The sequence below is a fragment of the Chinchilla lanigera genome, unplaced genomic scaffold (assembly GCF_000276665.1).
Source record: "Chinchilla lanigera isolate Chin_1 unplaced genomic scaffold, ChiLan1.0 scaffold00045, whole genome shotgun sequence".
Taxonomy (NCBI): domain Eukaryota; kingdom Metazoa; phylum Chordata; class Mammalia; order Rodentia; family Chinchillidae; genus Chinchilla; species Chinchilla lanigera.
Window position 1 is genome coordinate 16263954 of NW_004955446.1, and position 26360 is coordinate 16290313.

At 38.0% G+C, this 26360-nt stretch overlaps 1 pseudogene; it reads right to left on the reverse strand.

Annotated features, from left to right (window-relative positions):
* LOC102014399 overlaps window positions 1–26078 on the reverse strand; it is a 64524-nt pseudogene extending 38446 nt beyond the window's left edge.
* Window positions 26079–26360: the final 282 nt, after the last annotated feature.

The following is a 26360-nucleotide window of genomic DNA, read 5'->3' on the forward strand; positions in this document are numbered from 1 at the left end:
AGAAAGAAAGAAAGAAAGAAAGAAAGAAAGAAAGAAAGAAAGAAAATTCACCTACAGAAAGACACCTTGTGAGAGCTCAGTAGCCATATCATTTGCTCAAGCATTTATTTAGGTTGTCCTTTTAAAAGTCCTATTTATTTTCCATATTTCTATAGTTTTTTTCTCTTTGTAAAGTGCTATTTTACCAGGGAAGAATAGAAAAAGAAAAATACCCTTTTTTCTGAACTCTTTTGTCAGTAGTAATTCCATCAAAAGAAGGATTATAAAGTGACTTATTCAAACAGGCACATGCACTAAATAACTTGGCTTCTTAAAATAGTTCACATTGGCATAACTCAAATGATATACACTGTGCAAGTTTGATATTATGCTGAGTCCTTTGTGCTTCTCTCTATGACACAAAAGTTCTTATATACAGAATTTCAGACATCAGGTTCCACAGCCTTTTGAATTATATGCTCCATCACTCCAGCTTTTGCATTTATACAATCCCAAGTCTGTTTATTTTGTCTTAATGGACTGTAAGAGACACTGACTATGAAAGTATCACATTTTAGGAAGGGGTTTGGGTTCTGATGTGAGACCTTGGTTTAAACATCTTTTTTTCTTGTCATTCACTAGCCATGTAAGTTTCATGGAGTTCACCTAAACAGTTTTTATTTCCTTATATAGCAAAATAAGGAATAGGATAGCTATCCTATAAGGATATCACTTGCAAAGGGACTAGCAGAGTGCCTGGCATATGAAAGTAATGTATGAAATTCCATTTGAGAATATTTTTCTTAATCTATAATTAATGAATAAAACACATATGTTTTAAGATTTTGACAATTCCATACATCCATGAAACCACCACCCAAAACTTGATGTAGAACTCTTCCATTCTTCTAAGTCATTTTTTCAAACTCCTTTCTAGCCAGTTCCATCTCTCCTTCCTGCTGCCTCAAACCCTCACTGCTTAGGCAGCCCCTTTCCAATTTCTATCAGACATTTGCCTGTCTTTGGCAAATGGAATCACAGAGTACATGTGTTTCTTTTGCTTAACATAATGTTTGATTTTGAGATTTATTCATATTGTTACACACAATCATTCGTATTTTGTTGTCTAATATTTCACAGTGTTATTATGCCTCAATTATTTATCCCTCTAAAGTGACAATAGAAAGTGAATTGTTTATCAGTTTGGGTTATTATATACAATACAAATAGGCTTCACTGAATCGTTTTGTACAAGGTTTTGCAGACTTATGTTTTCAATTCTATTTAGTCAATACCTAAATGTACAATTGCTGAGTCAGAGTAGATGTATGTATTTAAGTTCATAATAAATTATGAACAGCTCTCTAAAGTGATTAGATATTTAGATTCCTATCAGTAAGGTGTGACAGTTTTAGTTGCTGTAGAGCCTTGCTAATATTACAGTTATTTTATTTTTATATTGCCTTAGTTCCTTTTCTTCGCTGCTGAGACAAAATACCTGACATCCAAAGTTACAAGAGGAAAGGTTTATTTAGCTCACAGTTCATAGAGTTCTCACTCCATAATCACCCAGCTCCAAGGCAGGGTTGCACACGGCAGAGGGCAACAGTTCATGGCCACGGAAGACAACAGCAAAAGCAGCAAGAGAGGAGGAGATAAGTGTCCAACCTATTGGCCGTTGTGCAGGTGTAGCAATCACACCTTTAATCCCAGCACTGGACCATGAGGCAATTGCAAACTCTAGATTCAGCCGCCTCTGAAAAGCCATCTCCCCATGACTACATGAGGCTTTAGGGGGACATCTAGATCCAAACCATAACATATACTAATTTTGTCATTCTAGGGGGTACAAAATAGTATCTCATTGTAATTTTAATTTGTACTTTCTTGGCAATAAATTAAGCGCTTCCTCCTGTGTTTATTAGTTATTTATATGTTCTTTTTTCAAAATATCTATATTTCCATTTTGAATTGTTTTTATTTGTTTTGTTAACTTGCAGGTGGGATTTATACATTCTGGAGATAAATGCTGTACTACATAAAGGCTACAAATACTTTTTCTATTATAAAGAAAACTTGCCTGTTTTGATGAGCAAATTTAGTTCCAATAAATTCAGCTTCTATTTTATTTTTAGCTTTTATAGTTCTTGCTTTTCGCATTATATTCAAGAAATCACTACCTTCTCAAAGTTTTCTCCTAAATTCATTATGATACTGAATTATATGTAAAGATCTATAGCCCATGTTGAATTAACATATAAATGTGGAGCAGAGCTCAAATATTATTTTTTCACACAATTAAGGATGCTAATGATTAATTGCTGGACTTAAAGTTTGGGTCTAACTTTTTGTGTTTCAATACTACATACAAGGTTTATTACATTGTGTCCAAATTCCCTAAGATAATGTTAAGCAATTTTGATAATTTTTGAGTCCAGCTTACTTACATTAGTGAAATCTTTTCTCAAAATATTTTAGCAAAACCACGTTTATCAAAGTTGTCAAGTCAGTGACAATTCCATGGAGCTTTCTCCAGCATCCACTCCTTGCTAGCTCGGTTTTCTATCCACAAATTTCCAAGGCTTCCTTTCAGACCACCCCAAGAGCACTCTTGCACTGCATGCAGATCCATCTGGACCTATTCTCACAGGCAGGTCCCTACTCCAGGTTCCTTCTCCCACGGGTCCCTTATTTCCTGGCTTTCCTCTGTACTCAGTGACTGCACACTTATGTGATAACTCATAGAAGGAGATGTGTTCCTTTTTGTCCTCCCATTTAGCTAACTCATCTCTGAATAAATAAATCAGATCTACCAGGCAAAAGATCAATTCAAACAAGAGAATTCAGTGATGGAAATTTCAAACACTGATAGAAAAAACAAGTTTGGAACCAAGCAGCTCTTTGATAACCCTCAAAACCATTTTCTTCCCCTTGCTTTCCCTCCTTCTCTCTCTCCTCCCTCCTTTCTTCTTTCCACTTTCTTCCCTCCCTTCTTCCTTCTTTGTTTTTCCTCTTTGATAGTCCACTGTTGGACCTTGCCTCAGCCTGGTTCTCATGTTCTAATATGGAATCCCCTTTACTTTTGTCTGCACATTCACCATAATGTGCATTTCCCCTGCTTTGACCTGAATACTAGTTTGATTACATATTATGTCACCTACAGTCACTTTGTCACAGGCCACAACACTGCAAAATGAAATGTCTGTTACTTTGGCTCAGTCTATAAAGTTAGAAAATTCAAGGACTTTAATTATCTCCTGATTGCTTATTATGTGGTGAATGTGAATACACAGAAAGTCAATCTGGATAATTTTGTACCTGTGCCAAAAAGATTTCCAAATTTAGTCTTCAAAAAATCTGCATGAGGAGAATGTTTTTTTCTAAAATGTTCACATTCATTATGGATAAAATCTGGATTTCCCAAATTGCTAAATAAATTTGATGCTGAGTAAAACTTACCAAAATCAACAATTTAATGCAAATTTTGTTATTTAATATATCTCTTACTTTACTATCTACTTTCCACATGCACTAAAATTAATGCTTTTTGGGCACCATGCCCTTTACTTTCATAAACTCTGTCATCTGTCAATAGAAGAAACTGAAGCTTAGCCAGATCAGCTCATTTGCCCATATCACCTGGTAAGTGAAAATGATGGAACCAGAAACCAGTCTGTCTGCTACCTAAGTTTGTCATCCTAATCTCACAATCGTGTATGAAAGGATTGCAAGTAATTTGGTAATAGAAGAATAGGAAATGCAGACTTATTTTTGGCCCATAGATGACGACAGGATGGTTCCCAGAAGCGCATTATTTCTCGAGGTAACAGGCTTTATGGATATCATTGCAGTGTTCCCCAAAGTGCGAACTGCCTCAGTGAGCAGCTTGCTTTAGGATAAAATAGCAAAGGTAAAGGGAAGAGTGTGGCTACAGAAGAAGAGCGCAGGAATTAAGGAAAGTTAACCACCTCCTCTCCACATGCACAGTCCTCTCAGCTGCCTGATGCTTAATTTTCTTCTTAACAACAGTATAAAAATCCCCACCTGCCTTGGAAAACACGGAATGAAGTTCAGCTGAGGTCATGGCCAGGAATGCAATTATATGAGGCAACTATAAATACTGAACAAGGATAAATGCTACCAACAAAGCTGATGAAAAGGATACTTTTCCTTCCCAAGCACTGACACATGAAAGACACAAAAGGTGATGCTAAAAGTCAGTAAAGGGGCTGGGGATTTAGCTCAGCGGCAAAAGCGCCTGCCTGGCAAGTGCAAGGTTGTGAGTTCGGTTCCTGGTACCGGAGAAAAACCAAAAAAAAAAAAAAAAGTCAGTAAGCTGGTAAGTAGAAAACATATACTTATATGCGGAACCTGCAAATTGCCAAACTAATATTTCCACTCAACTTCTAATGAAATATTTTCTCTTATAATTATTTCCATTTATTTCTTTGCATTCTCTTAGAACATAAATTTCTGCATTAGCAATCAAAAATTACATTGTATTTCCCCTTCATGTTTTAGGGCAAGCCTATTAAAAAGTCTGCATGGCTCATAATCTTTCATGGTTGTGCTTTTTTATTCTGATTTTGCCGTATCGTACGTTTTCTTATTTGAGGTGATACATGTTAATAAAGATCTTTGTGGGTTTTCTTTTCTCCCATTGTTTTGAGATGGGGAAAACTACTTGTAAAACCTTTGAGCAACTTTCTAGAAATTATCCTACCTGTTTTTAAGAAAATCTTATTCACAGAGCTACATAATGGAGATTTTGTTTTATTTTGCTTTGTTTGAGACAGGGTTTTGCTATGCAGTTCAGCAGCCTTGGACTCACTTCATAGTCCCACTAGCCTCGAACCCACAGCAATCTTCCTGCCTCAGCCTCCTGAATACTGGGATTACAGGCATGCACCACCACATCTGGCAAAAAAATGCATTTTGTTCCTACATTACTACTGACTTTTTTTGAGACAGGATCTCACTACACAGTTCAGGCTGGCCTTGAACTCACTATGTAGTCCAGGATGGCTTTGAACTTGCAGTAATCTTCCTGCCTCAGCCTCCCACATCCTGGGATTATAAGCATGCACCACCATGCTCTGCTGATTTCTTTTTATGTCGGTGTCTTCTGTGCAAGCCATGTCCTACTTGGACACTTGTTGAATGGCTTTATTGGTTGAAATCTCTTTACCTTGAATTGTGCAAAACACAAGAAAAAAGTTCTTCTGTATTAAAAATTTGTTAGAAAATCACAAACCTATCTTTTATCAGTAATAGAAAACTTATTGGATAAGTTCAAGAAACATATATTCACATATTTTTGTTATCCTTGATAATTTTTCCGCATGTTTTTTTTTCTTTTATAACTTAATGGAGAAAAGGCACATGGCAGTGGAAACAGCTCAGCTCTAACATAATTCTGTCTCATTATTTTTACTCCTTTAAATTGCAATCTCATCTAAGAAATGAAGGCTATAATATGTACATGGCTGATAGGCTACTTTGGAGATTTTGGCTAGTGTAGGTACAGAGCCACATGGCTGATGGTTAATAATTGTATTCAGTAATATAATGGTATCCCAGGATTGCTCAGTTTATATTATTATTTACTTGTGTCTGTCTCATTGCTACGTTTCTTTTCCAAAATGGAGCCCAAATATTCAGAAAAAAGTTTAAGGCTACACTTTCATTTGGCAAATGATGGTGTATTCATGATCTAAGGTTGCCGTACAAAGTACCACAAACTACATGGTTTAAATCAAGACAAAAATTGTTCTCTCACAGTTCTGGAGGGCAGAAGTCCAAACTCAAGGTGTTTCCAGGGCCACTTTTCCTCTGAAATCTGCAGGGGAGGATCCTTGCTAGCCGCTCACCGGCTTCTGGTGGTGGCCAGCATTCCACGGTGACCCTTGGCACACAGCTCTGGCAGCTCAGCCTCGAGCTCCACTGTTACACGTCATTGTCCCCTTCCCATCCCTAGTGTGTTTTTTTGTCTCTTCCTTTTGTAACGACACCAGTCACACTGGGTTCAGAGTCTACCAGTGACTTCCTCTAAACTGGTTAAATCTGCAGTGACCTTTCCAAATGAGGTCATATCTTGAGCTACTGAGGGTTAGGACTTTTATGAGATTCACAAATAGTTATGAACTCACTTTATAAAATATTTGCTTTCTATGATGCCCATCTCTGCCTTCCTGCATGCTTGTTCACAGGGAGTTAGGATTAATGAGAAACACACCCCTCTGTCCAGTTCTTTCTGGGAGACTTTCCTCCCTGAAGTGATTTCCCCTATATCCTAGCTGCACATAAGTCCAAATCACACTGTGACTTTGCAGTCTGTTGCCCCTTCACAGAGCCAAGGCCCCTTCTAATGTACACCAGCCGGTTGCAGTTGATTTTATTATAATGTGTTTAACGAATCCCTTCGCCCTTCCTGAGCACTATTAGATCATCACAAATTGGTGCTTTTCTTTCAGTTCATAACTTGCACAGAAATCATGCTCAGTGGTCAATGAGCCTCTTAGATCTGTCTCTTTGGTAACTTCCCATCTACTGCCTACATCCCAGCCAGCTTGAGCCTCTCTGAGACATTTCTTTTGTTAATTACTGAGTATAATGTGAAATGTATGAGATGCTATAATGAACCTAATATAATGTCTTGTAACATGTCTTTAAAATATTACTCATAGACACATTTATAGTTATATTTTATGTCATCACTTTGTTTCCACCTCCAGTTTTCATCCTCTCTCTCCTCCCTTTCAAAACAAAAGTCCTTCGAGGAGTGCTTTACTCAATGCTTAAAATTTGTCTCCTTGGACACTCTCCAAGTTTTATCCCCAGTACCCCAGCAAAACTGATCTTGTGAAGGTCATTCTTTTAATAAACTACATTTTTCCAAGCCTAAGGTCATGTCTCAGTCCTCATAGTACTTGTCCAAGCGTTACTTGGCATTGTTGACTACTCTTGTCTCCTTAAAAGAATTTCTTTTCTTCACTTTCAAGACAGCATATGCACCTGAATTACCCCGTGTACTTCTACTCTTTTGGTCCCTTTTAGTGAGTTCTTCATTATCTTCCCATACTCTACATGTTGGAGCACCTCAAGGTTCAGCCATTGGAGGTCTTCTCCTCTCCACCCAATCAATTCCTCCATCACCACGTACACAGGAATGATATTGAACTATTTTACTAGCCTCAATCTCCCATCATAGAGCCTGGTGGCACCACTTGACTGTGCAAAGACATTTCAAATCTGACACATGTAAAACTGACTTACTGAATTTACTGTCACTCTTGTAGGCGGACTACAAAGGGGAACCTTCTCCTGCTGTAGCTGTTCTCATTTGAGTTAAACGACAAACATTCCAAAACAATCAGCCTAAAATATTGGTTCACTTTTATTCCTGTGTCTTATTCTCTAAATTAAAATATCACAATATTTGGATGTAGTTGGCTCCACATAAGTGTTGAAGTTGATTCAAGCATCAAAATATTTTTAGGTATCTACAATTTCACCACCATGATCAAAGCCAGTATCATCCCTAGATTCACTACTGGGAAAAAATTATGATGACTTTCCATTTCTTTTAGTGTGAAAGTCCACATCCTTACAGTGACCTACAAAGCCATCTACAACCATGTACAAAGGTAACGATTCTCCATTGCTCCTGTAACCTCATTCCCTGTCCATTCCATGATTCTCACTACAGCGACCATACTGACTTCCTTGCTATTCCTGAAACACTTTGAACACAATGCTATGCCAAGGCCATTGTGTTTTCTATTGCCCTTGTGGAGGATCTTCATTTAGATATCAGATATCCCCCAGATGTAACTCTGCCTACTTCTTTGAGGTACTTACTAAAAAGTACTGTCAGTTATTTTTACCATGCTACCTATCTAAAATTTCACACAGATATGAGAATACACACACACACACACACACATTCATTTTCACTTTGTTTCCTCTTATCACTTATTATTTAACATATTTTATATTTTATTTAGTTAGTTAATACTTCTTTAACAGCTACAAAGTAAACTCTATGAGAATAGAGAATTTTTTCTTCTTGGTTCTTTACCAGTGACAAAAGTAATATAGGGGACATAATGGTGATCAAAATGATTTTAAGTGGTTTATTTCATTCACCGCTGTATTCCTCACATTTAAAATAGAGTCTGAGACATATTAGATGCCCAATAAATATTTTTGAGTGAACTAATGAATGAATAGTATCCTAAAGTACCTATTGTATTATATTGTAGTTAGTAGTAATTATTGATAAATATTTGTAAGATTATTAAGTGAATATTTAGAAGATCTTTTTAAAAAATAATTTTCAAATGTATTTAAATAATTTATTATTTAGGTAAAAATTAAGTTTATATATCTTTAAAAATGATGTTAGGTAGGTTTCTTTCCAATTATTTTGATATTTTAAGTTCAAAATTGGAATGATGATATTTGCTTCTTCTAATCATTGAGAGAGTTTAACTGTTAACACAATCCTAAAAGCTAAAGTCTTTGTATTAGTAATCATTTGGCATTAGAAACTGAATTATGTGACATTAAGACAAAAAACTATAAAATTTTTGCTGAGAAAAATGAGAGGTTTCAAGACCATCAACTAAATGAGACTACTACCCCCAAGAATGTCCCTGACAGCTCAATTTCTCCACCCTTCTCCACACTTTATACTTTCTAGACATTAACTAGAAACAGTGTCATTTCAGACATATATTAATAGCAGCTGATTTAAAGGAATACAAGTGAGGCTTTTATAGGTAAATGGTCACAACTAGAGACCATGCTCATAAGTGAAGTAAATCAGACCTCCATGTGTAAGCAACATATTGTCTCACTAGTGTAAGAACCTGAAAGAGTGAATAAAAATTAGGAGATATGCCAGACATTGTGAAACAAAAGGAACATGCTCAAAAGTAAAGAGCAACTGGGGTGAGGAAAAAGAGAAAAGAAAGAAGGGGAAAGTATGTATGTATGTATATACAGGAGACCTAACATAGTTGTACTACTGACTACTATCGCTTTATGGAAAGGAACAGTTAATGATTAATTATTTGATCAGTCTTGCATGTCTATATTTGTTCTCCTGAATAACCACTTTGAAGATATCAATATGTAATACAACAACCATTGTTAATTTCCTACCACTTTGTCTGTAATTCAGTACTGCTTGTATTTTTCTTGTGCTAGTTTGTAAATAGATGTCTGTTTGTTAGTATATTTTCATTCTTTCATTTTAAACTAAAAAAATGAATACAGAAACAAAAACTAAGATTAAGTTAACAAAAAGTAAAGATGCTTTTTATTCTTTAATTAAAAGATTTATTTACACAGAACAGTGAGTGCATCACAACTTTCATATCCCATTTTATGGAATTTCCTATTATGGGAATATAAAAAGTAAGATAAGCCTTGATTGGATTTGTCATTTCCTATCTAAAACATGAATGCACAATATAACCTATTGCTGAAATGCTTCTTCTAGAAACATATCATTCTAAATATTATTAAACCAAATATACTCACTCTACCAAAATAAGTTTATTTGGAGATTATATATAGGTAAGGCACACATAATTTGTGATTAATGGATGCTAATGTAATTCTCTCTTGGAGAATTTAGCTCCATGTCTAATTTTTATTTAACTCCAGTATTCTAGCACTTTCGCTTTATACATGTTTTCTGTACAAAAAGGAGAAAAGTAACAAAAGCGTTCTATTGTCTATTCAGAGAGTTATCTTTCTCTGAGTGTGCTTTGCATGCAAAAAGCTAGGAGCAGTGCCGGTCCAGAGAAAGGGAAAGTGCCTCCTAAACTGCAAGGTGAAGAGCATGCAGAAGGAAACCAGTAAGCTTCTTATGCTACACACATTATTTTTCAATTACAAAGTTAGTACCAGACTATTGTTTAAAGACAAATGCAACAATTACATGGAGATAATTAAAATTCTCTTCTCTCAACCTATGCAACTAAACCCATGCCTGCTGTTCAACGTTCTTCTTTAGAACTATCATAAACTTTTGCTTTGAGCAAGTTATTCAGCCTCAGTAATCTTCTGTTTCATCATTCCTAAAGCAAGATTAAGAGCAATATCTATCTTTTTGGACTCTTCTAGCACTTTCTCTACGTATAAATTTCACATATTCCTTAGTAAACAAATTTATGCTGTTTTACATGAAAATTATTCCCAAGCACTTCTTATACTGAAAACAAAAGTGATAGATCTTAAAAACCAAGTCAACCAGGCAGCTAAACAACTTATATTATTAGCATCACTTTTCAAAAGAAGACAGTAGTGAAACAGTGTTACCTATCAGAATCAAATTGTCAAAAAATACCTTATTTCTATATAAACAAAATTCATCAAAATCTTCAAGGGAAGAATTCCATGAAATAAGTGAATGTCACAACATCCCATTCAAAACGCTTATTACTTCAGCAAACCCAGAGGCCATACATAGCATAGCAATGTACATTTAAAGCATCTGAGAAACTCCTTTTGCCCTGATAGTTTCAGGACATCAGTAGTCAAAAACACATAACTTTGTCACTTGTCAAAAGAAATATTCACATAATGTTATTTAAAACATAAATGGAGCATTTTAATTAAGATAATTTTGGTACTGATTTTCTAAACCAGATTGGTTTTAAAGATTGATAGTTTAACTTACTAAGCAAGGAGATATTGATGATCAATTCTAGATGATCAATAATATCATCTACTTCTCTTTTAATAACAGAAAATAGGGGCTGGGGATTTAGCTCAGCAGCACAGCACCTGCTTGGCAAGCGCAACATTCTAAGTTCAATTCCCAATACTGGAAGGAAAAAATAAATAAATAAATATACAAAACAAAAAATGGCACATTTTGGTAGAAGATGAGGTTTACACCCAAATAAATTCTATTTTCTTTGGACAATGCTCTGATCACTTTGTTTGGTGTTCCAAGATAAGAAGATCTCTATTTCTTGCGTTCTTACTGCAGCCAATCTCTGCACTTAATCTTTACAAATATCATCTCATTAAACATTAAAAGTCCTAAAAGATAAATATTGCTCTTAATCTTTCCTTCAGAATGATGAAACAGAAGGTTACAGGGGTTGAAAAACTTGTTCAAAGCAAAACAAAAGGTAAGGGAGAAAGTGAGACTCAAAACCAAGTCTTTCTATTCTGGAGCATGTTTTTTCATTAGGGTATTTTTCCAATTCTTTTTTTTTTTTTTTTTTTTTTTTCTGGTGCCAGGAATTGAACTCAAGACCTTGGGCTTGCCAAGCAGGCACTGTGCCACTGAGCTAAATCCCCAGCCCCTTTTCCAATTCTTAACTATAGTATTTTGCTTCCAAAACTTTTCTCTCTATCTTACTGCCTCTCTCCCTGGCTTGAGTCTTGACCACTCACTCTGACACACACCCCTACCATGAAGTGTTTCCCTTAACCAAGTGTCAAACCAATGAGGTCTCTGGATCTTGCACATGAACCTCCAGAAACATCAGCCAGAACAAATCTCTCTCTACTTCATTACTAGGCTATGTTAGGCATTTAAGTGTAGTGATAGAAAACTAACACAGAAGATTCACTCATGCATTTTTCATTAAATAAGACACTAAATCTAATTTCTTAAAAGTCTTCTAAGAATTATGTTGAATATATTACCTTGTTGCTGCTTCCTACGCACTGACCACATGTCTGTCCTATTGTAAAAGTAGATTGAAATTTTCCCAGAATACATAAAGGATCTGTGCAAAGACCAAAAAGAGTGCAAGATCTGAGTGCTTGAACACCTAACTCTAACTCTAATTAGTACCAGCCACTCACAGTGGTTAATTTTATGAGCCATCTTGACTGTGCTATCAGTGCCCAGATTAAAATCATTTCTGAATGTGTCTGGAAGAAAGTTTCCAGATAAAATTAACATTTGAAGCAGTGAAATCAGTAAAGTTGACAGTCTTCCTCACAGAGAGTGGTCACCATCCAGCCCACTCAGGGCCTGAATAGAACAAAAAGGCAGAAGAAGGACCAGTTTACCTTATCTACTTCCTCTCTGCCTGCTTTGGCTGGAATTTTGGTCTGCTCTTACCCTTGGACTGAGTTTATGCCATTGGTTCCCTTAGTTCTCAGGCCTTTGGACTTGAGCCAGATTTATGCCACTGGCTTTCCTGAGTTACCAGCTTGCAGATGGCAGATGGTGGTATTTCTTAGCCTTCAAAATCATATCCCAAATTCTTCATAATAAATCTCTTCCTTTATGAATATCTTATTGGTTCTGTTCCCTTGAAGAATGTTGGCTAATATACCAAGTGCAGATAATATGCAAAGGCAGGGACTAGAAAAACAAACCTTTTACAGACCAATAGATCTCTTAAAGATATAAACACCCTGGCAGTAGCTGCTGAAAACTGTCATATGTTACACAGGTTCCCCTCCCTCCCCACAATAAACTCCATATTTCCACTCAAAAATATAAACACAGCTATTTGTAGCATTAATATTTGCAGTACTTGAATAATAGAAACAACCCAATTGTCTATCAGCTGACAAAGTGGTTATCCTTAAAAAATATTATTTGGCCACAAAAGGAAATGAAGTACTGATACCTGCCAAAGCATCAATAGATTTTGTGTGTATAGGGTAACCAATCACATAAGACCATGTAGTATATGACACTAGGATAGAAAAACCTATAGAAACCAAAAGTAGACAGTGGATACCTACAGCTGGGGAAAGTGACTATTAGTGGGTACAAGATCTTTTAGCGGGTATTGAAATGTTCTAAAGTTCCATTATGTTGATTATTGCACAACTCTGCAAAAATACTGGAAAAAATCACTGAATTTTATACTTTGTTGTCATCTCTGTTAAATGATTAATAGATTGTGTGTAAGGAGCTGAAGGTGAGACAAATTTTTGTGTAGTTACCAGCAGGTTTCCCCTGCAAAACCAATGCTCAGTGCCTGCATTCCTGAATAGTTGCCCAGTGATCCAGAAGCTAGCTTGACTCTCACTTGGCTTCCTACTATTGTCGAGCATTGTACTTGATGTGGTAACAGTTAGGCAGTCTCCCAGAACCCATCAGGGACTGTGAAGTCACATCAATTTTTTCCCTAGGATGCACACTTTCGAATTTTAGCACTCAAAATATCCACGTTCACTTCTCTCAAAGCTAGAGATTTTGCTGCCCTTGTCACAAGTTGATTCTGAAGCACAAAGTGGTGATGACTCAGCAGGTTTTGCAATATCAGCGTACCCCAAGGCTAAGGCACAGAGAAATCTTCTCACTGCTCCCTGAATGGTAACAGGAACTTGACAAGGCAGATAAGAAGCTTGGGAGGATGAACGCTGAGGTTATCGCACTGGAACAAAATATTTTACTGCTAAACCTGACTTTGTACCTAGTTTTCTAATTGTCTAACCATCATAGTTTCTTAAAAGTCTGTTTCATGGCATAGGACAGCCTAACTTTGAGGGTAATTATTATGAAATTTTTTGGCTTTAACATATATGTATCAGAAAAAGATTGTTTAGAGTTCTTAAAATGAGGATTTAATTTTACAAGTAAGATCTGATGATACCATGGAAAACAAAATCTCCTCCAGTTTCTCTTCCCCAGTAAGCCTTCTAGTACTTTCAATTGCCTGCTCCTCCATCAGATTTTGAGCTCCTAGGGAACAATAGTTTCATCTTTTAGAGCCTGAATAATTAACACAAATGCTTGGACAGAACTCAGAAGAAAGAGGTTGCTATTAACTGCCTTGTTAATTGACCAATTCTAACCATACGATACACACATTAAATGACTTTCTGTATTAACTTATTTGTTTCAAAAAACTTTCTTTGGGGAGATTTGTAATTCAAATTTAAGCCAGAATACTAAAAACCAAAGTAAAAGAAAATGAATAGCTCTAATGTCTTAAGAAGCTATACTGTTTAATAAAAAAAAATATCATTTCCCATACAACAGTCATACTAAGTAATAAAGCACAGCAATAATGAATCACTTAAGAGTTGACCCTCTAATTGGATCTTTTCTTTGGTACTTAAATCTTTCTTGTTTTTAAGCAGAAAAAACAACAAACAAATGAACAAAAAACTCAATGACTTCCTTTTCCTTAACCTCGTGTCTCCCCACCCACTTTCTCAGAAAGTTTCAGTAATTCTGTCTGTGACACATTTCCATTTCCTCATCTCTGTCACTGTCCCACCAAAGTAGTTCTTTCTAATAGCTTGGGAATACAACTGACACCTTCAAGCCTCTTATTTTTTAGCTGTCATTTCTTCTTACTGTACCTTTTCCTTCTTTTCAAAACTCTCTTTTCAAAACATTCTTCTCTTGACTTCCTTGACACATTTTCTTAACGCCTTTGGAAGATGACCTTACAAACACCCAGTGTTGAAATATGCCATATCTTAGATTATTCATACATGCTCACTGCATCAATTATCTTCTACCTGTGAATGAGTCTTTCTCCAAAGTAGATATATATTTTTTTAACTCTAATTAATCCGTGCAATTCTACCTGATATCCCCAGGTAGTTGATTATCTTCCAAGGTATTTCCTAAATATTTCTCAGGTTTGTTCATTTCTAGCTTCCACTGCTCTTACATAAATCTGTGCTTGTCCACTTTTTTCTCCAAGACTGTAGCACTGCATTTCCAACTGACTTTCGCTGTGCTGCTGGTGTAGTGCTATCATGCAAGATTCCCAACTGGCTTTCATTTTTACTATTGCAGTCTTCAAGCTCATCTTCCAAATCGCAGTGACAACAATCTTTTTAACAAATCAAAACAAAAGTTTCCACACCCTCTTCTGCACCCCACAACATACGTTAAAAAAAAAAAAAAAAAAACTTTGGTGAGGTTGCAGTGGTCCTAACAAACTGCACAATTACAGGGCCTGGTTTCCTACTCGACCTCACCTCTGCTCATTTTCTCCATGAGCAGAAGCGCTCCAGCAGATAGCATCCCTGAGGTTCCTTAAGCACTCTTTGTTCCCTTTCATCACCAGGCATTAGCACCACAGACTACCACCTCAAAGAACTCTATGTTTTTGTGTACTGCTTCTGCTTTGGGACATGTTTTGACCATGATAGGGAGCAAATTGCTACAAACACAGAAGCTTAACACCATATAAATTTATTATTTCACAGTCCCCAGACATCAGGAGTTTTGATAAAGGTTAAATGAGTTTTCCCCTCCAAGTTCCATGAGGCAGAAATGAAGGTGTTGACATGTGCAGTCTCATCTGAGGCCAAAGTGCAATTTCAAGCTCATTGATGTCAGCAGAATTCATTTCCTGTGGCCGGAGGGCCGAGGTGCTCGTTGGCTCTCTGGCTATCTTCAATAGGTGAACGGAACAAACAAGTTATGATGTGCCCATACAGTTGAACACAACTCAGCAATCAACGCAACGAATGCTTATGTACACAATAAGACTGAAATTCATGCTGAGTGAAAAAAAGACAGACAGAAATACATACTGTATTATTTCATTTCTATTATGAGGGAAAAAGTATCTTTTTCTCAACCATCACAAGGCTCATTGCTGAGGCCCCTCTATCAAAGGATAGATAAATAAGTGTAAAGCATATAAATTTGTTTAGTTGTATCTGACAAGGGGAGTCTTCAATAATAAAGGCCCAAAGAAACAAGGAGATCTGTGTGATGACTGGCTAGTCATGCAGAAGTATGATTAGACAAAGAGGATATGCTCTAACAAGAATAAATTGGGGGAAAGTAGCCAGGACTGTGTGTTCAGATTCTTCTTGGCATCCTTGTGTTTTCAAAGATAAAGCTAGTCTGCTGTGATGTAGACCAAGACTATCCCGCAAAGCCTCATGCATTCACAGGCAGTGCCTTGGGAAGGTGAGCGGGTATGGGTGATGTGACAGGCTATGAGGAGGTGGTGTCTACACAGGGCAGGGCACTGGGCCGGACCTGGAAGGACACCTGCCCCTCCCCAGCCTTCCCCTTGCTCTCATTCCCAGCCACCGTGATATGAGCATCTTTGCTCTCCCCGGCCTTCCATCATAGCATTTTCTTTTTTTAAGGCTGGCAAACATAGACTGAAACTTTTGAGTCTTCAAGCCAAAAGAAACCTCTCCTTCTGTGGCTGGCAGTGTCAAGTATTCAATCCCAGAGATTAGGAAGGGACTTAGTCGTATTCCTTCCCTTCAGATACACTGTACAGGAGGGTACGTGTGAAAGGCAGGTCTTATGGCCCACCTTGAAGGAAATTTAGTGAGGTTTTATGGCCTGCTTCAGGGAAGAAGGACTGAGGGGAAGGTGTAAGCGATCTTTCTGCTTCTTCTGTTTTTTCAGATGCCAAAGTTTCACATTTTAGGTTAATGTGTCCTGAACTCCATCGATAAAACAACTAGGAAATTCAGTCTAACATGACAGAAAGAAGATTGCTGGTTACCTAGAAGTGGGGCTGGTGGGGAAGTGAGGGAGAGTCACAGATAAATGTGAGAAATGTTTAGCAGTAGCAGATGAGTCAGTGATAAAATTGTGATTTTTAAATGTGTGTAGTTCATTATATACCAACTACACCTCAGGAAATCTGTGGGAAAAAAAGTAAAGGAAGAATCATAAAGTGTCTTATATGTTTTAAATCACTCCCCTCTTTCTCCTCTGCTTGATTAGAACTCCTGAACCTCTTTTGAACATCTGGTTTTTCTCAGCTCCCAGGACACGGTCTTGGGGTTACGCTTTGCCAAATGACCACACTGTGTATGAAATCTCAGTTAGTTCTCTCAGTTCTGGAATCTGATGACAATTTGGAGAATTGATGCACACGTTTCAAACATATCTGGAAAACTTTCATTTCCCAATTAAAAAAAAACAGATATTACATTCCCAGATATTTATTCCCAGATATTAAAACCAAAGAGATTTTAATATAAGCCTTTAGACCAAATGACATTGAACCAAAATTATAGAATATTAACTGAGAATAGTGTCACACATTTTTTAATCCCAACTATTTAGGAAGCTGAGACAGAAAAATTTTAGGTTTCAGGTCAGCCTGGGCAATAGAGTGAGACCCTGTCTTAAATCAGTCAATCAAACAAACAAGCCAAGGACATAGCACTATAGAGTACTTGCCCAGCACATACAAGGCCCTGGGGTGAATTCTCAATATTATCAAGGAAAAAAGTACACTATGAAGTTTTGCTGATGGTAGTGGCCTAATAAGATTCAATCCTTAAAACATATTTTATAGTGACCAATAAATAAATTCAAGCTAAGCTAAAGGTTTCCCAAGTATGTGGCCAACAAATTCATTTTAATTGAAGTCAAAGTTATACGTTTTCTGAAACCACAGAGTGGAACGGAACTACCAATGTTCAAATCTCACCATATGGTAATTTTGTTTGGGTGGTTTGTACCTCTGCCTTTGACTTTGTTCTGTGTTACGGATAAAACAATGTCCATGGGTCATGAATATCTCAGTGTAGTTCCCATTGGGTGATAGCTTGGTTGAGAAAAATGAATGTAGTTCCCCAAGGTGCACGGAATAATTCTCTAATAAGTAGAACTGACTAAATTCTAGTTATAGCCACACTGGGCCTCCAAGTACCGCAATTAGAGTAGTTTCTCCTCCCAAACCTGAAGGAAAATACCTACATTGAAGAAAACTCTAGTTAATGTCAACCACATAAATGAAAGTACTTGAATATCACAGCATGTATACAATTAGCTAATAAACTTCAACTCAATAATTATCTGAAATTAGGAAAGCAGAAAAGAAAGAAAGAAATGTGCAGCAAACCAACTCCACGTTTTCCCCTAAAAGCGTCGCTCTCCAGTGGTGACAGTCACAACATGTTTGGGGAAATGTTATTGGACTTGTGGAGTTAACAATATAGTGTGGCTTTCAGCTAGGCGTAGAGCTTTAAAGCAAAGTCATAAGAATATTGTGGTAATTGTGTTCAACACCAGGGAAAAGAAGTAAAACAGCAAGATCTTGAAAATAATACATTTTAATGGAAAGAAACATAAAACAAACTTCTCAACGGTGCCCTTTTAAGGTACTCAGGATAGCTGTTAATTTTGAAAAGGTAAGTGAACTCTTTATAACATATTCAGAAGTAGAAGGCAAATGTTAAGAAGGACTATTTTGGGGTAATAGGACGGATGGCACTAAACTTAAAGTGGTGACTATTTAAAATCTTGGCATTTTCCAAATTTAGTCTGTGACCTAGAAAACGTTAATGGCTCAATGCCTATGAGCAAACTTATTATGGCAGACAGAACAATCAACCACAAATTTGGGCACTTTAATCAATGCAATGGAATCTGAACACTTTTAAGACATCAAACATTACAATCAGAAAATGATTCAATTATGAGAAGAATTGAATGACACAAAGTCATAGAAATTTAGAGCTAGAAACTTTTATAAGTAATCTAGTAAAATTACCTTTGGTACAAATGGAAAAAATAAGGCCCACAAGACTGCAAGCACTGCTCAAAATCACAAAGCAGAAAACTTCTACAATCATGATATTTTACAACTGATTTAAATATGGTACCTGGAACCCATAATATTAGTAAATATTTGCTGAATGAATAAATTTATAAGTAAGTACCTTAGCATTTCAAAAACTATTTATCACCAGATATAAGCATGCAAAATTGGTTAAAAAATTTAAGCATTAACTGTTCCTTTCAATAAACCAATAGATATCAGCAGTATAATTAATTTGAAGACAACAATATGCAATATAACTTTGTTGAATTCCTACCACCTTGTTTAGTGAAGCTCTGTATTGTTTCTATCGTGTTTTTTATTATATTTTATTCTCTTTAATTGTTTGACCAATCTTGAATTCTTACATCTGGTAATCTGAGTAACTTTGTTGAAGATAACAATATATAATATGACAACCATTGTTAATTTCCTATCATCTTGTTTTGAAATTCTGTATCATTTTTATTGTTTTTGTGTTGTTTTGTTTTTGTCTATGTTGTTGTTTTTTTTGTTTTTTGTTTTTTTTTTTTTTGGTTTTTCTCCAGTACCAGGAACTGAACTCACGACCTTGAGCTTGCCAGGCAGGCACTCTGCCGCTGAGCTAAATCCCCAGCCCCTTGTTTATGTTGTTGTTATTTTGTTATTGGTTTTTTCTCTTTAAAATAGAAAAAAGCTATTTATTAAACACCTAACCACATAGTTTTATACTAGACAATTAACATATACTGAGTGCAAGATATTTTACCTCAGTATATTTGTTAATTTTTCTCAAATGTATAACGCCATTTAATTATTAATTTCATAAGGCAGTACTTATAACTAGTGTGTAAAACCAGGGTCTTTGAGTACAAGGGCAGCATGCACACTCTCTAAAATGCCCCGAGAACAAGTATTCTTTGGATCCAACTCCACTCTAGTCTCATGAGCTGTGCTAGGTCATGTCCAAGTCTTGGGCATTCTTCTTCCCTTATAAACTTGTCACATTCTCTTTTTTCAGTCCACATCTTTGTCTCTGCTAATGCAATAAAGGAGCCCAAAGTAGGATTTGCAAAACAGAAATTTCAAAGACTGGATGTCAAGTGGACAGGGTGACTACAAAGACAAGTGAAAGTCCTCAAAGCATGTAGGACTGATATTTCTTTGTCAGTAAATCAAGGAGTCTAGTCTTTCTAAAATAGGGATACAGCCAGCAACACATGAATATTGTTTGCCTGCATGAATTGTACGCCATACATGAATACTGCGTCATAAGGTTCTTAACACACTGATGATGTGTATTCATTTGCTGGGGTTACTGAAACAGTATCACAAATGAGGTGGTGACGTTAATGACAACACTAACAGCTGTCTCACAATTCTGCTGTCTAGAAGACTAGAATGAAGGCTCCACCTTTGGCTGGTAGATAGCCTCCTTCTCCCTGTATCTCCACATCTTCTCTCTGTGTGTAGCTGTCTCTGTATCCAAATTCTCCCTTTTATAAAGGTTTCAGTCATATTGGGTTAGGGCCCCATACAATGACTTAGTTTTTATTTTATTGCACCAGGAAAGATTTTAATGGTGAGACTCTTGTCAGAGGAAAAGAAAAGGTTTGCCAACCACTGACCAAGTACTTTAGTCAGTTCAGGGTACTATACCAAATTATCATAGAATAAAGTATAAACAACAAAAATGTATTTTCACTGTTCTGGGGGCTAGAAGTGGTACCAGGGTGCTGGTGAGGTGAGCTCGTTGGTGAGGACCCTCTCCTAGGTTGCTACTCCAGAGAAGCAAGCTCTTGTGGGACTCTCTAAAGACACTGGCCAGGTATGGTGGTGCACGCTCGTCATCCCAACACTGGGGAGGATGTGGCAGGAAGATTGCTATGAGTTCAACACCAGCCTGGGCTACATAGTGAGTTCAAGGCTAGCCTGAACTACATAGGGAGACCCTGTCTCCAAAAAATTAAAAATTAAAAAAAATATAGGCACGATTACCATTCATGGAGACTTTGTGCTTTTGGCCTCCTCTAGCTATAAAGACCTCCCACAGGCCCCTCACACACACCATAAGAACAAGAGGTAGCATTTCAACACTTGAACTTGGGGAGGGATAGGGGGGCACAAATAGTCTGTAACCCAAAGTGACTAGAAAATGGGAAAAAAATGTGGTAGCACATTTACTAAAACACTTATGAAGAAACATAAGCAGAGTGGCACAGCGGTTAAAAGGATGGCTTTGGAGTCTGATGGCCTCAAGTTTAAAAAAATCTGTCATTTGTTAATTTTATGACCTTAAAGATGATCAGATCTTACTGTGCCTCAAGATATTGCTTAACACATTTGTAATCCTAATACTAACCTCATGTGGTTAGTATGGTTAGTGTGAGAACTAAGTTAGAATGTTCAGGAAAGGCTCATAAGAAATATGTGGCTCACAAGAAGCCCTCTATATATGATTACTCTTATTATTAAATAATAAATGAAGGTCAAGAAATTAGTTACTACACAAATATTAGCCCTTGCTGGGCATAGTGTCATGTGCTTGTAACACCTGCTATTTAGAAGGTTGAGGCAGGAGGATCACAAGTTCAAGGCCAACCTGGGCAGCACAGAGAGATCCTGTCTATAAATAAGTAAATATTCAATATAATATCCATAAAGAACTATAAGACTGAAAGCTTATAAATCAAAGATACTCCAAAAGAAACAATTTGGAACTAGGTTGTTGCAAATTTATTTCATAAATATAATAATTTTCTCAAGTGTCCATATATAATGCATATGTGCCACTTACTCTTTGACAAAGAGTATAGACTAGGAAATGATATCTTATCACTAAATGCCAAAGAATGGCATTTATAATTCTAACATTTATATCTTATCCTGGCTACTTAGGGCAGGTAGCAGTCACACTCTCAATCCTAGTGCCCTTGATCCTAGCATTGCACCATGAATCAATCCCAAAGTCACACACTGTAGATCCAGACACCTCTAAAAAAGCCCCACCTAATACTGCGTGAGGTGTTGGGAGGACATCTAGACACAAGCCATAACACTTGCTAGAAGAGAAACAGTTCTGGGGGGGCAGAAGGTAACAAAGCAACAAGGGGGTCTTAACAGCATGTTCTGTCCTTTATCTTACCCAGTCTACCAGGATTAGGGTGGTACCAAACTAATCAGTGGATTGATTTAATAATTACCCAGTTGTAATCCTCACACCCTTAATCCTAACACTGCACCATGAATCAATGACACACTCCAGATTCAACCACCTGTGAGAGCCCCACTTATGACTGCACGAAGCTTTGAGGGGCCATGTAGAAACAGGCCATAGAGTCTGCTTTGGGTTTTGTCTCTTTAACATATAGCTTCAATATTATATTCCAAAATTACATTCATTTTTAAATATCAGGCATCATACCCTGGTTTTTTAAAAAGTATTTTCATGTAATTTACTTTTTTCTTCTTTTATAGCATACGTTTTATTGCCAAAGAAAGAAACATTGTTCTGGTTTTTTATACAAAGCACTGTTTTTCTGTCCTTAAAACTCCTTCTCCTCTCTGTAGTGGTCTTAATTTCTGTCTCTCAAAGAAGTGCTTTCCCAAAATCAGTAGAATGCAGACTAGAAACCCTATGTGCTTGGTCTGCACTTTTTAACTGACAGACTTTACCATAGAAGGCTTTGGCAGAAATCCGGTCAGTCCATCAGAGATCCTCCAAATTATCAGTAGCAACCAATTTTTCTTCTCTAAGATTATTTTGCTTCTCTAGAATGGAGGCTTCTGCTCCTCTGACTGGGATGTGTCAGAGGATAGTTTTGGAACAGGAATGTAGGGAAGCTGAAGAGCTGCATTTCTGCCCATAGAATTTAATTCCATTCTCAGGATGGGGACTCTTCTTGGCTAAGTGTTCCCTGGTCTGGGGAGACTGTCTAGCATGATTTTTCTACAGAATCCCCAATATCTTCCCAACGTAAAGGAGCAATCACTGGACTGCATGGCCTGGGACCCTCCCCTTAATTCCAGCAAACTTTCAAACAATGCCTAGCATTCCGCCTCCTGCCTGGAGCCTGCTGCAGCACCAGACTGTTGAGCTTTTCCTTGAGTCTCTGATAAGAACTGGCTTCTTTCTCTGTTATCCCTCTGTGCAGACAGCACAGTATGTTTTTCTTTGTCACCTACGTAGTTCTAACACATCTGATAAGCTTTCATATATAGGATGTGTGCTTTTAGAAGGATGTGAACTAAGTTCAAGATTTGAAATAGTGTAATGAAGGAAAAGAAAATATCACGTGGAAAGAAATACCATGAATAAATCCAGGAATCTGAGTCATACATACACGCTGTGAGTGTAGAGGACAGATGTAATGAGAGAGTTGATGAAAAATAGATTGAGGAACTGTGGAAGGCAGTTCAGTGTGAGGAAGTTAATTGGGAGTGTAAATGCTGAGCTATAGAATTTGAAGTAGGTACAGATTAACATATATTTATATGAAAGGTCATCAGAAGAGAGAATACCTCTCAGCTTTAGGACAGAAAAGCCTTCCACATGCAGACAGACTACCCAAATATATTCATTAGAATAGTAAGTTTGGGGAAAGCAAGGTTAATTCTTTCACTTCTATTCACATGAGTTGGACTTCATCGGAAGCAAACTAAATAGAAAGCTTACCATAGGAAAGAATCACGCATCGGTGCTGTGTGGAAACTGAGCTGGGATACAGAGGGGCTGAGCGGCCTCTCAGCCCGATAGTTTCCAAAGATGTCCACGTGTTCCTGGCACACTGGCTCAGGAAAAGGGTAGGCTTCGGTCTGCACCGAAGTCACCTTACCTGCCGTTTGCTCCTGGCCAACATCAGGAGCCCTGCCTCGCCAGCTGTAATCATTACCCTTTCTTAATAGCCTGAGGCGATGTCATCAGTCTTTATTTCCACACCATCTTGTATGTTTGCAGCTTCACAGACCACGGCTCCAACATGCCCAGTTCTGTCTGCCAAAGCCTCCACCTCACCATTTCCACCCCAAGTCTGGCAGTTTTCCTGGGCGTGTTTGGCCCAGAGGGAGGCAAATAGATGAATGATGGATTGGGGTCTGGGAAACGACCTGCAAAGCCTGGCAGCAGAGCCTCACAGCCGGCCGTTGTTCCACAGCACTCCTAGCCTTGGGCTTTTCTGTCAAGGGGTGGGTCACAGCCATCTCAGAGGCTTCACCTTTGGGCACCAGCTGAGGGCCGAGGGGCACACGTGCCTAGCACCCTGCAGGTAGCGCTCTACTTCCAAGAGAATCTCCGTGTTGCCTCCCTGAGGAGAATGGTGCAGGCTTTCAGGTCTTTGCATTCAGTGATGAGTGTAATTACTCATGTCTAGCTTCTTGATTCCAGCAGGCCTGCTCTGTTCCAACACTGTCTTCTCTCAGTTCCCCTGCGTGGCTGACTACTGCAGTCCCATAGGCTCTGGCAATGCGGTGTTGGTTCATCTTCCAGACTCTGTGGATGGCTGTGATATTGGCCTGCATGAGATGATGGAGGGCTAAGTCTGAGAGACCCTTTTCTATGATGGCCATGTCAAGCTGCAGTCAGATAACGTCCTCACAGAGTTGCTGGATCTGGTCTTCTTCCATTTGAAGGGTTCGGGTGAAGTCTCCCTCTCATGTACTCTCCATGACAGTCTGACTTTCTCCTTTCTTGGATCCCAGAGAAGAATTCAGCCACACAGTGGGAAGGTCCTTTAAATAGCGACACGTTTGTGGATGGGTCACATCCTTGTTAATTACGACTCTGTGTAAAACATATGAGTCTTCAGTGGTGTCCCAGGTATCATTTCCACTCATCCATAGTTCTTTTTTTTTTAAATTTTTTTTATTTTAAAGAGTAAAAGAAGGATAACATAATAATAGGGGGGGCTTACCAAATTACAGACAAAGTGGTAGGAAATTATCAATGGTTATTGTTTTACATATTGTTATCTACAAGATAGTTTCTCAGGAAAACAAATAGACAAATGATAGTGAGTTACAGACAAAAGAGGTAGGAGATTATCAATAGTTGTTGTACTATACTTAGGTATCTTCAATGTGGCTTCTAAAGAATATAAATAGAACTATACATGAGTGACCTACTGAATAATCATTCAATAATTCTCAATGGTTGTTGTAGGAAACACATAATAATAAACATGGATCCATTTATGAAATAGGATAGGAACAATACAAGCATTGCAGAATTATGGATAGATTAGTAGGAAAATATCAATGACTGCTGTAATACATGGTGGTATCTTCAAAGTGGCTTCTCAGGAAGACAGAGATACACAAGAAGGATCTAACAAGTAGTTACAGCCTAAGGTTTGTCAAAAATCAAGTGAGCCATCTGGGGCAAAAGCCATTTTTTGTAGTGTTTTCTCTCCAGCCTCCCATCGCATTGGGACCCCAGAACTAGTTAGTGTCCTCTCCCCAACTGTCAGCACAGGCAGAAGGAATCCTGCTGCAGACTTCTCCAGAGCTCCACGACAGCCTGTACTGTCAGGGGAAGAATGGCTTCCAGGGAGTCTCTGCAGGTATTGTGCAAGGTCTTCCTGGTTTACAGCTTCCAAGTGGCTCTCATGACCCCAGTCCACAGGACCTCTGACTCTGTGGGCTTAGTCTGCATTCTCATGTTCTCCGAGTCCTTGTTCAGCAGCTGCTCCTCTGCTGACTCTGGACCTTTCTGGTTCTCAATGGCAAGAGCAAGAGTGGCCCTTTGTATGGCATGTATTCCCAGGGGTTATTCAAAGTTTGAATGATTCACACACGTACATGGGTGGGCATCTACAGTCGGTGCATGATGGGCCAATTGTGTCATTGTTTCTCTGTGTCATGATAGATCTCAATTGAGCGGCAGCAGCCTGCCTAAGGGCCGGCGCACAACAGCGCTCACCACCACATGGCTCCCCATGTGCCGGGGGCCCTCCCTCTGGGGGGCCTACGAGGCAGGAAGCTAGCCAGCCGGAAGACTGGCGCTCCCCGCCCCTCATCTATAGTTCTTGATGTCAGTCTCCTTCCAACAGTTCTGAAACTGCATGGTCTTTGACAGCGTCCAGTACAATGTTGCAAGCCAAAGAGGAAAACTGACTGATTGCTTTGATAGTAATGGAGCTATTGATAGTGTTTAGCATCATATCATAGTTATTGATGTCAATGGGGTACTGGTTTTCTTCAGAGTGCTGATCATATCATCCAATGCCTATAGTGAGCACTCATCACCACTGTTGAGTACATCTGCTGACCTAGTAGTGCTCAGCCACAGACTCATCTTTACTGAGGTGATCCCATCTCCAAACTCTTTATCCCAAGTCCAGCTAATTTCAGTCATGGACTTGGCCTCTGGACACTGGACTTCAATCTCTTGAAAAATAGCATTGCCATTACTGGTCACTGTGATGCTTCTTATTGGGTCCAAAAGCATCTTCATCATGGACTAGGGTCCCGAACATATTTGAATGCTATCTGCAGTGGTCTCAGCAGCATTTTTGTTTCCAGATCAAACTTTTCTTCCAGATTCACAGTTTGCATCCTGGCTGAGCACCAGCATGGGATCAGGGCAGGAGATGCAAAGCAGGGTGCCCAGAACTGGGGGCACAAGAACCTTACAGAGAGAGAGGACAAACGATCAAGAAAAATAGGTTAATTCTTGGCATAAGAGGGTTGCTTGCTGGTATGACTTTGGAGATATAGCTACTCTCCCATAATGTTTGATTTTTACTAAGCTAAATTGATGATAATGACCTATGCCTGTTTTCCCAACACCAAAACAGATCTGAACTCAGGCATGTTCAAGTACAAAAAAGTAAGCGATTATAGGAATACAGAATATGTATTTCTGTGGGTTTTGCACCTTTGCAAATGTTCAGCCCAAAGTCCTAGTTCATCAAT